This window comes from Micrasema longulum, unplaced genomic scaffold (assembly GCF_059751315.1).
Source record: "Micrasema longulum isolate JH-2025_06_02 unplaced genomic scaffold, ASM5975131v1 h1tg000113l, whole genome shotgun sequence".
Lineage (NCBI taxonomy): Eukaryota > Metazoa > Arthropoda > Insecta > Trichoptera > Brachycentridae > Micrasema > Micrasema longulum.
The window spans coordinates 882,664-895,095 of record NW_028277319.1 but is presented as its reverse complement, the minus strand read 5'-3'; the positions used below and the strand labels follow the sequence as shown (position 1 = coordinate 895,095).

Sequence of the window (12,432 nt, the reverse complement as noted above, 5' to 3'; positions counted from 1 at the left end):
AAAATGTACATTATACAAGTTTTTTGTAACAAAAGAATCGCAAACACGTTAAAGTATTTTCTAAATACTGAGTGTTTGTACAAAAAGTTGTAATTTTTTTCAGCAGGCTGCTCAAAATGCCTACAGTTTCATTACAAAGCGAAAATTATCTGTGAGGTAGTTAAAAAATTTGAAATAATGCAACGAACGGTATATTAGTACGTTTAAACTTTTGAAACAGCTTATTACAACCATTTAAATAAAAATAAACGCAGGTAATTTTACTCGTTAACGAATTAGTTAGTCTGTGTTCGGGTAGATGAAGAATACAATGATGTATTTGGGGTTACTCTCACAAAATTTAAAAAAAAGAAATCGAGTTGGATGGAGATAAATCCACCTAGTAGTGAAGTGGTTTGAGCGTTCGCCTTCCTTGCTTGAGATCCTGGGTTCGATTCCTAGGAGGATCGTAAGGAAATATTTGTTTATAAGGTGATTTTAAACTACAATTTTTTTATGCCCTTGGACTGGCTCCCACCTTGCCTTCGTGTAATAGATGCTCAAAATACGCTGCATTTACTTTCCTTAATTTAATGGTGGCCCCTGTGGTGTAATTTATTGCTAATATATTTGACTCACACACGGGCAGGTTCCGGTATCGATTTCCGATAAGAACACAAAAATTAAATGTGATCTTTCTCAAACCTGTGTGTTTTGTGCTCTAATCACCACAGTAATGGGGCCTTCTGGTCTGTTGTGTTGCAAAAAAGGCTTTGTTTATCCACCATTATTTTATTTATTTATTTATGACAGTAGATGAGTTTTTTTTGTGAAATGTTTTTGTAACGTATGTGTTTCATGAACATTCACAGGATTCACACAATAACACATAAAATTCAAGAAACTTAATTATAACAATATCCAATAATAGGTTTCTGACGACAAAAAAAAACTATCGATAAAAAAAACACAACATTTATGTTAAATAAAAAGTTTATTAAGTTCACGTATGCAAAAATCAGTTATGCATTTTTTTTTTCATAGTCATGTATTCTACAAGAGTTGAATATAAATTTCCATTTCATCGACGTCGACGGTCAAACTCGTGTCATAACATTTTTAATGGGAATTCCAATTGGTAATGTAGAATTTCAACGAGATTTTACTCAAAAAACATACTCCTTTATAAAACACCGCCGGGGGAAATTGTATGCAAGTATCTACAATACAATGCAGTATTTTCAGATTAATTTTCCCGTCATTTTCAGCTTGCAGCTAACTAAAGCGGAACATTTTGTTACACAATGATAATGTACTAGTTGATATTCATTGACATGCATTGAGGTGTATGAATTGTAATATTATATAGGTTAGCTGTATATTATATTATATTCTGAATTAAATTCGCTGTCATCCCCAGCTCACGATTCAACGTAGGAGAGTGTGAAATTTTTCTTGTAATTTCAATAATAGGGAAATGACTATTCAGGTATTTAAACAGAGATGATAAATTTTTTAATAAGGAAATATGGAAGTCTAGATATCTTGCGAATTCGCTTTTCATTCTCAAAGTGGTTCTCCATCACTGTTGAATCTATAAATCTCGATGAAATCTCTTAAGTGAATTTAGTAATCGTGTACAAAAAGATAATATAATTAATATTGTTTAGCTAGAGTTATATTTTTTTATATTTGTGAAGACAATTTTATAAACATAAATTGATTAGCATCCTCTGGCACTAATGCCTTTTTTTCAATGCGTGGTTTTTCTTCTTAAGAATCCGCAGGTTTATAGTTTTTTTTGATAATGCATATTTTCCAGTAAAATGTTCGGTATGTTTTGAAATGTTAATATATAAATTCGAGACATATTATAAGAATTTATTTTATCGTTGTTCGATCAGAAAATCATTCTTATTGGTATAATGAGAAGGGTTTAATAAAAAAGGAAAAGTATTACTTATGTTTGTCGATATAGACAACTCGGAATTTCTATGCAACAATTAGAGTAAATAATATAAAACAGATCTTCATACATTTATTTAGGCTTACCTAAAATAAAAAACTAGAGTCACTCATTTGATTATTCAGTATGGTTTCTTTGAGAATGCGTAAGTAGGCATCTGAACTATTCATTGTGCAATATTTTTTCTTTATTAAATTTTTGTCCATCATTTTCCGACATAGCAATAATTTTACATATTTAATAAATTGCTTGGCCGAATTAACGCAACTTTTACTAATAAGGCGGACATTAGTATATTTTTTGCACTACAATAGGCCAGGGGCAGAAATACATATAATACTAAAATACATACCGTAAGAAAACTAAATAAAAAGAACAAATCAAATCGTCAATTCCATTGTAAAACTCGAAAACACAAAATTACAAATAACATTGTAAGGAAGTTTTCCGAGTGCAAAATGCATAAGGGATTTATTTATGTTATATGTATAAAAAATGTTACATAATATCGGTTTAAATTAAATTGCAAATGAATAATACAATCGAAATTTCATTATTTTTTTCCAAGGCCAAAATAATTGAACTGGACAGTTCTTTCGTACTACTGAAAAACACTGAGTATGTAATTAAAATTTTGGTATTATGGTGCAATAATTACAAATAAATTTTCATATCTACAAAAAAATGTGTTTGTTTGGTAAATTTTTGTTGATTTTTCACAAAATAATCAAGTCTTTATGTATGACGAAAACTATTCAGCTTACCTGGCAATATTATTATGTATATATACTATATCAACAGTAATATGGTATATGGAGCCTCTAGAAGTTGAAATAATATATAGATCGCAACGTTTCTATACAAGTGTATATGTATAAGTATCAAGTATTTATATTATATCTAATCGAATATATTTTATAGGAGATACGTAAACATTTAAAGTGCCTTCATTGGTCACCTATAATTGAACATGTTTATAAGAAAAAAATGGGTGTATATTCTGCTTTTTATACAGACAACTTAATTTTACTTTGTAGATAAAATTTAAGATACATGTTGACTTTCTATTGTAATCAGGGCCCTGAAGTTATAACTAGCGGTGTAATAATACTTTAAACTAGTAATTGTTAAGGATTATTAATTTATTTATAATCTAATATGATAAAGGAAAAATCATTAAACATTTTTACTTAAATACAAATACACCATAAAAGTCATCGCTAAAATATTAATTAACAATTATTGTTTTATAATGATAGATATAAAAAGCTTACAAGAAAGAAAGAACGAGAATTTCAGATTAATATCATTCAACATCAATCTTCTTAAAAAAGAAAAGGACAATCAAGACTAATAAACCAGGGACTGAAATTATACAATAAACTACCAGACAAAACTAAACAAAAGACTCAGATAACCTTCCCAAAAGATGTTAAAAATCTAATAATTTATAATATAGTATAAATTTTAAAAAGCAAAAGTATTTTGTTAAATGTATGTAATCCGTAAGGGTTTATAAATAAAACTTCAAATAATAAAAAAAAAAAAAAAGATTAATAAAGAGAAGCTGAATTGACCAATTTGAAATATGTGGAGACTAGTACACAACAAGAGAAGAGTCATTATGAACCTGCTCCGACTCATTAAAAATCTGTGTTGAGTTGGGGATTTAATAAACAACAGGTATCCAATAAAAAAATACGAAAATGAGAAATACTAAATACAAATAAGAAAAGAAATCTAGAGTTCTTAGAACATTTTAGCGAGGGGAGAAGTTAAAAACAGTTGAAAAATGAAAAATGAACAAAAATGAAGGAAAACGCAGTGTGGGAAGAAAACGTATCTCCTGGCTTAAAAACTCAAGAGAGTGGTTGTAAGCTCCAAATCTTTATTCAGAGCGGCTAAATATTAATTATTAATAAATATTATTAACCATGTAAATGTTTAGATTTTCATAAATCTTTTCTTGGTTTCTGTTGAGTTATCGTCTAACTACACTCTGTTTTTTTCTCCGAAGTAAAAAAATTAAAATAAATGCATGTTTACCCTCGAAGTCTTGTTCGGTGTACTCCTGGTGGATTGACTGGCGAGCCGCCGGGTCTTTAGGCGCTTCGTCATCTTCAGCCCGAGGAGTCTCCATCGGCATTGAACTGAAAAAGAGAAGAAATAAGACTGATGAAATAATAATAATGTATTGTATAGATTATCAGTTCAAGAAAATAAAATTCTAGTTCTGTGTGTTCCGAAACTAGCACTTACTACTTATATTGACCGTGAGGATATTTAGTAAGTTCTCTAACTAAAAATGAATAAAGAAGTGGATATTTGAGGGGGGTTGCGCACGGATTGATGAGTGGATCAGACCAAATAGGGAAAAAGTGTTTAAATTTTTATGTTTTTATAGGGTAAATGAAGGCAAGAAATTGTTGACCAATTTTACGTCATTTTTATATATTTAAACCCTAATGTTTTGTTTTTAAAGCATGTTTTATTGCTAATTCCTAAACTAGTAAATTAATTTACTTTTATATAATTTTGGATTCTCTATCCTTACCTCTGTTTTGTATAAATACATTGAACTCCTTAATAAATATACCAGTCTCGAAGATGTCGTGAAAGCGATGAAACCGGTCACTGGATATTCCAAATTTGTGGATTAAAGTATCACTCGTCTTTTATTTAAAAAAATAAATAAAATTACAATGAACTTCCATCAAGAATTTTCACTTACAAACTTAAAAGTTTTTTAAAAATTTGATGCATAAAAAATGTAGAATACTTCTTAAAAACCCAATATTTTCAAGCAGTGTGGAATTTTCAAACTTCCATATCTCTGAACTACGGTATTTGCAGACACTACCGTTTTACACTCAGGGTGCGGATTGTTGATGGCAACGCAATACTAGCTAAATATGGCATGCAAATAGTAAGGAAATAACGTGTCTATTTGCTATACATACGTCAGTGGTTAGAACTAATATGTACTCCAGGTGTGTAATAATTAATATGGATGTATTCACAAACAAGTTTAAAAACAAACAATTATGCCATCAGTCAGGTTATAAATTTACATATTTATATAAACATTAATATTTTATAACACAGGCATATAATAATTGCCACGTTTATCACGATTAAGGTATTCTTCGTACTAGTGGGATGTGCAAACCAATTAGGAAGTTCAGTGGTTTTAAAAAAAATTAACTAATCCCTGAACAAAGATTTAGTATATTTTTTTAACTTTTTCTTTTCAAAGTTACACACATTTCTTTATCAAGGTATAGTTAACTATTAAATGATAACCTGTTTTATTTTAACAGTGATTACTAAATATTAAATCGAAACAAATGGAGCTAATAAGTCAAGTTTTTTGTCATGCTGTTCTTGTAAAGATGGGAAGTGTTAAGTGAGATGGATACGATCTTTTTCATTTGACAGGAGTGGACTGAAGGAAATATTGTTCAATTGGTTATTTGTTTAGTTTTTCTTTTTATGAACCGCATTTTTGATTTCTTAGGTTTCAAAGTTGTCTAAATTTAATATTTTGTTTTCAACACGAAGAATTAGTACTCCAGTGTCCTTATTAAATTATGATTATTTTCTATCAGATGGTTTACGGATTCAGAAAAAATATTTTATTTAGGCACCTTAAGTGATCTTTTATTCAAAGCTTCTTTTAGTTTTTCCAGTGTGGATTGAATCGCAAATATTACAATTTAATTGGTATATGCCAGATTTATTTTGTTTAAGGACTTCATCTTTGTGATTTTTCACAAGAACTTGTGGGGTTTCGAAGTAATTCATTTTTAGTATTTTTTTCATACATTTTCGAGAAACTTCGGCGTACAACTAAATGCTCTAATTTTTATCGCTTGCAGAAAACATTTTTTGGCTCTAATTTCCCGTAGCACTGAATTTCCTTATTACGGAATAAAGTTATAACGGATTTTTTTTTCTGTATGGAAAGCTTTGCAGCAGACAAACTTTATAAAATAAAAGTGATTGTTTTAAATGTTCAAATTAGGAATTTTAATATGTAGCTACCTACTAAATTCACAAAGAAAATAGTAAGTTGCATAATATTATATTATATCATTGTAAATGATTGTGGTACGGCATTAGCTTCGTGGATTTTGAACAAAGGGTCTGAGGTTTGCTTACTGCTTCATGATTTTTTATTGAATTTGAGAAATGAAGATAAAGTATAGAATGCTATTTAAAAAAAATATATTTCACATAAAACTTTATATTTTTTCTTTTTTATATAAACTGGACATAACCCAAGTAAAGCCATTCATTAACATTATTCTTATATTATGCTCTAGTACATAATAAATAAATATATATTTTATCTTGAATATTTTATCTTGGGGATAAGAACGGAATTAGTACAATTTATAGCAGGTGCTACAATATATAACTTAATCCCACTTACAATACGCGGATAAGATTGTTTGTGGCCAAATAAATAAGACTAATCATTACATATACAATTGTGTTTTATAATTTTACAGTAATGCAAAATACGGTATTTACGTACTGTATTTTGCGGATGATAAGACGCATCGGACCATAAGACGCTCCCCAATTTTCGGTTGAATTATTAATAGTAAAAAAGTGCGGCTTATGGTTTGAAAATACGGTAATAAAAGAACAACGGTTTTTATTTTTAGTAAGTTATTTTATTCAGTTAACTCTTTTTTCAAACTTTATTAATTTACAAATGTAGGTGCTAAGTTCATATAAGCAGAGATTTCTTACAAAAATATTTTGAAGGGTAGAATAAAAAATGAGAATGTGAAAAATAACAGTAAGTAAGGAAAAAAAAATAGGGTAAATTGGGTAATAATTTCCCACCCTATATCAATTGCTCGCTATCACTTTGATGGTTCTTTTTTAAAAAACGCATCTTTACTCATTAAGGATATCTCTAATGTTTCAATACAAACAAAAACCTGATTTACCAACAAAATACGTGACACTGCTGGAACGTGAAAAAATATTGTAAAGTCCATCGTTTTTTTTCCAGTTTATTAAGTATATTGAAGAAATGTATTAAACTATAAAACAGTCGTCATTGTAATTTTTTAAAATACATTCCTCTTCTTTTTATTTTTAATAATAAATAAAAAAGTTTTTTTCGTAAAATATTTTAAATATTTTTTAATATTAAATAGATTTTTTAAACATAAATACTTAAGTGGGCAATCGCTGTGATTTTAGGAGATTTTTTTTGTTGTTAAAAAAATGGCAATTTTTTTTTTCAAAAGAAATATTTGCGTTTTTATGATTTACCCAAATATTTCATTCTGAGGTCCATTTTCAACGAGTTGTAAATAACTTATTTTTTTTATTTTTATTTTTAATATTTTCTGCAATAACTTTGTGTATCATTTTAAATTAAATTTGGAGAAATAAAACTTGTACTTTGTTTTTTAATACACTCACTTTATTTTTACCAACTAGTTTCGGTAACCAACTGTTACCTTCTAACTCACCATTAGAAAACGGGAATTAAGCTGGGGTAGAGTAGGATTCGATCCACGGACCTTTGAGCCGTGAGTCCGAGACACTAGCCACGGGACCACAATCCGATTAACCCAGACTTGTTTACAGTTTGGCAAATTTAATCCAAAAGTATAAGAGGTAAATGATACAGATTTGATAAGGAACAATTTAATTGTTATTGAATGGGCAAGGTCAAACCTGCACTCATTTAAAATCAAAATTTACTTAAGCGGGCAATCATTACCCACTTTACCCTACGTTAATTATGTTTAAAAGGTTAAGAAATTTTGTTTTTTAGTTGTTTTTTCATTCCAAAATAATCCAGATTCATTGTTAGTAAAGCACGAATCTTATAATTAAGTTCTTATGTACGTACTGCATACATACATATATACCAAGATTTGTCGTATAAATTAATAAAAATTAATATGTGATAACACGGTATACAAATACAGTACGACAGTTTATTAAACTTACTTATTTAAGGAATCTTGATATTTAGCTCTTATCACATGTCTGTCAATAATGACAGACTGATTTATAGACAGTCATAATCACTTAATATCTAATATGGCTAAGTCTACACTTTGGCAGACACTTCTGCCTAATAATAGCTATCATAATCAAATTATTAACAGTAAAGTTCTAGTTTATGGGATAATAAAGTAATCTGTGAGAGATATAAAGACAAATCGTAAAGAATGGAATTCTTAATCAATTATTCAGATTATGTAATTTGTCAGAATACATGAATTAATAAACTTGAATAAATATGAGTTTTTTTATTATTTTTTTAAAACCAAATAATTCCATATTTCCTTCTCTAAAATGTTTTCCATCTCCGTTTCAATTTGTTAATATTAATAACCCACTTAAGGCTAAAATTCAATATTTTGTCTTCAAACACCTGGACAAAATGAAAAATATTGTAATTAAACAAACTGGTGTAAGAAAAATGCAGAAATTGTTTTTTTTTAAGCGTTGCTTAGTATGTAAAATAATTCAATCATATTAATACCTACGCAACAGTTAAGGTTTCAGCTCTTAAACTTTACCAAAATCAACAAATGAAAGAATTAAAGAAATATGGTTTGAGTGGCCACTTTACACACTGTAACATTTACTATTCTTCCCATTTTTGAACATCTATATACCTTCAACTCTTTCATCTGTTGATGTTTGTGAAGTTAAAGAGCTGAAAGATTTATTTATGTGGGGGTATATTCATGTAATTAATTTATTTCATCTCCATACAAGGGAACGCCTGAAATTTTTATTTTAAAATTTCTATACTTCTCCATGAACCAGGTGGATTTATAAACAATATTTTTAGTTTGTCCAAATTTTTGTAGACAAGGACTGGATTCAACTCCCTTGGGAGCTGTTAATATTAACATATTACAACAGAGATAAAAAACATTTTAAAGAAGGTAATAAAGAAGTCTAGGCATCTATAGGACTTATGGCCTGTCATTGGCTGGTTTAAGTGGCCACTGGACACACTGTGTAACATTTAAACATCAAAAGAAGAAAGGATTGAAGGAATATAGATGTTCAAATACGGGCAGAATGGTGAATGTTACACATTGTGTAAAGTGATCACTTAAACTAGCCAATGACAGGTCATAAGCCCTGTAGATGCCTAGACTTCTATACCTTCTCTAAAATGTTCTTCACATCTGTTGTAATATGTTAACTTTATGCTAATTAAACTTTGGTTTTATTAAAATAAGTATGCACATTTGTATCATATTTTCAGTGGCACAAATAATACAAAATGATCTCAGAAATATAAGTAGGATCATTTGTTTTATTCATCGAGTCGTACAAATAGTATTAGTCAGTTCTAGTAGTTTAAGTAGACTCATTTCTGTTCCATATTTAATGGTTTAAGTAGTATATCTGGAATATTTCTGTTATTTGTACAAATTACTTGAATGTTGTAACACAAATGTAATTATCTGTAAATAATAACTCATTTTGCAAAATATGAGCTCTGTAGTCAAATAATTGGATTTATAATAACGCTTTTTTGCTCTCCTGAAAAGTTGTACTTTTGCTGTTATGTCGCCCATCAAAGATATATTATAGACCTCTTTATCGTACTATATTCTCCAAACTTCATTTATCTGCATATCTCCGAATATCTTTCTGAGTATTTTACTATTAAATATAAGGAGAGATAAGCTCATGCTTTTACCAGCTGAGACAAATTAAATGCATACGCAAAAATTTGCCGGTTGGTGCCGCCCGTCAATTAATTATTTTTTTAAATTTATTTAATAATTTTTTTATTTAAATTTCATTGATAAACCCTTATGGGTTACATACATTTAACAAAATATTTTCACTTTTAAAATTCACATTCTACTGTTAATAATAATATTTTTAACATCTTTTGTAAAGGTTGTCTGAGTCTTTTGTTTAGTTTTGTCTGGTAGTTAGATTGTATAATTTCAGTCCATGGTTTATTAGTCTCGATTGTTCTTTTCTTGTTTAAAAAGATTGTATATGATATTTTTCTGATATTCTCGTATTGTGTTCATGTTTACTACAGTTTTTTTCAAGTTTTAATTCTTCGTCTACAATTACATCAGTGGATAATTTATGAATAAATTTTAAAGATTCTAGTTTAAAGAGTTCAGTTACATTTAATTGTTTAGTTTGTTCAAAAAGTTATTTAGTTGCTGTTAGATAGGGAAGGTCATATACTAACTTTAATATTTTATTTTGCTGTCTCTGTAGTCTGTTTATGTCATTTTGATTTCCTGTTCCCCATAGTAGTTGCATAAAACATATTTTAGTTTTTACATAGGCTTCATACATTATTTTTTTTTCCTTTATTGGAACAAAGTTTTTGATTTTAAAAAATAGACTCGATAAAGTCGCCACTTTGCTAATTAAATTGTTGATATGAATTGTCCATGTCAATTGCCTGTCTATTGTTAGTCCTAAGTATTTAACATGTTCAATTTCAGTTAGTCGTTCATTATTCATGTAAGCATCTACTTTGTGTCATTTTTTTCTAGATTCAAAATGGATAATATTGCATGCGTTTGTAGTGTCTATAGTCGATTATTGCAATGGTATCATGCAGGTCTACCAATGAACAAAATGACTCGCCTACAATCTGTATTGAATGCTGCAGCGAGACTTATGTTCGGAATCTCCAAGTTCAGTCATATCACTCCACTACTTCGGGAACTACACTGGCTACGTTTTCCACAGAGGAATGAACGCGCATTTGCGGTCGCAGGCTCCATGGCATGGAATGCTTTCCCAGCAAAGGTGCGAGGCTGTGAAGTGAAGTTTCGGAAAAAAACTTAAAACCCACTTGTTCTTCAAATCATTTGAATAAATCCGTAGCATGTGACAGCAAAATAAATTGTTATGATTAAATTACAAATTTAAAAGCTTCAATTAAATTAATTTAACTACAGAATTACTATGTAAAGCGCCCTTGAGGTATTATATTACGAAAATGGCGCTATATAAGTTATACATAATAATAATTACAATTTTTAATCAATATCCAGCATTCAAAGCCATACGCTTGTACAGGGCGTAATAGTGTTTTGTAGATGTTGACTTTTGTTTTCCTTGACGATACTCAAGATGCGAGATGTCTTTTCGTCTTACGTCATTCACACGCAGTGAATCAAATATTAAAATTCATTATTCTTTCTTCGATCCTTCTAATAGATGTTTTTCTTTGTACAACTTTTTGTTCCGCTAATTTTGTAACCAGTAAATGTATAATCCGTTAATTTTAGAACAGGCTCTTCTCTCTAGTTGGGCGGCCAATTGTGAATCATAGTGTTTAAAAATAATTACATACATAACATATTTATGAATACAATTTATTGTTTTAGTTTCTCTTAAATATGCATATCTAATATATAACACTTGTTCATATAATAAAATAAATGGTTTATTTCTGCACGTTGATGCTGCACCTTACTCCTATATGAGAATAATGGAGAGCATCCTTATTAATACATAATTGGAATCGATTACGAATAGCCATTCATTATGGTCCGTAATTCTAAACGTATTAGGTATACGAACAGCTCACTGAATTCGTAATCTAAGATCGCAATGCCACAAGTTTTGAAGCATCCAAATAATTTTCTAATAACTTAGCCTGCTAGCGTATTGTCAAACTGTGTACTGACACAGACACTCCTAGTCTGTTCTAGACCCCTTCGTGCTCTTTAAAATGCATCATGCGTTTAAGCTATTTAATTTATTTTCTTATTTAAAGATTCTTAAAAGATTCGTCTCACAATTTCTTTGAATCCCTTAAAATATGTATGTGTATACTTATATTTTTCCTTTTTGTAAAAAAAAGTTATTTTTATTTTATTTTATTTTTACATCTGAGCATGTTTTTCATTCTTTATTTTAATTCTTAACTTTTAATTAGTTTTACAAATTTTCTTCATTTTTTTACTTTAATTTTAGTTTTTAAACAACTTCTAAATATTTTTATTTATATCCCTACAGAGATGAGGTAGATTTTTTTAAAATTCAAGATTCAGGATTATGGATATTCGAGCGTTTACAGGGCTTATGACCTGTCATTGGCTGGGTTAAGTGGCCACTTTATGTAGGTACTACAACATTCCCCATTACGCTTGTTTAGCGAATATCCACACCAGGTAACATTTTTGGTTTTTATATTTATGCTACGAATCAAGAACCCATCCACAAGCGAGTTGGAACTTCTAAATATGTTTTTTTCCTTCTCTTTTTTGTACTTTAATTAATAACCTTACATATAATTACTTTATAATATGGAAACTTCACTGGTCCATTAGAATTAAGTCTAGCTGTGTAAAATATAAAACTTTGTAACTGTACTGTATGTTTCCTAAATAAAAGAAAATAAAAATAAAATAAGCGAGCTGCATACGAGTGTAGAACTATATGCATTGGTATTGCACGCATAAATGTAAAGCAAAACCATTGGTATATTG

The 12,432-nt window shown here is 29.1% G+C and overlaps 1 long non-coding RNA gene across 2 annotated transcripts in view; it reads right to left on the bottom strand.

The window, feature by feature from the left end:
- Positions 1 to 3,990: 3,990 nt before the first annotated feature.
- The window catches only part of LOC148284524 (uncharacterized), a 75,564-nt gene continuing 67,122 nt past the window's right edge, over positions 3,991 to 12,432 (bottom strand). For both annotated transcript variants that reach the window (XR_015824608.1, XR_015824609.1), the window contains exon 3: positions 3,991 to 4,095. This is a non-coding gene — a long non-coding RNA (uncharacterized LOC148284524). The remainder of the gene's footprint in view (positions 4,096 to 12,432) is intronic.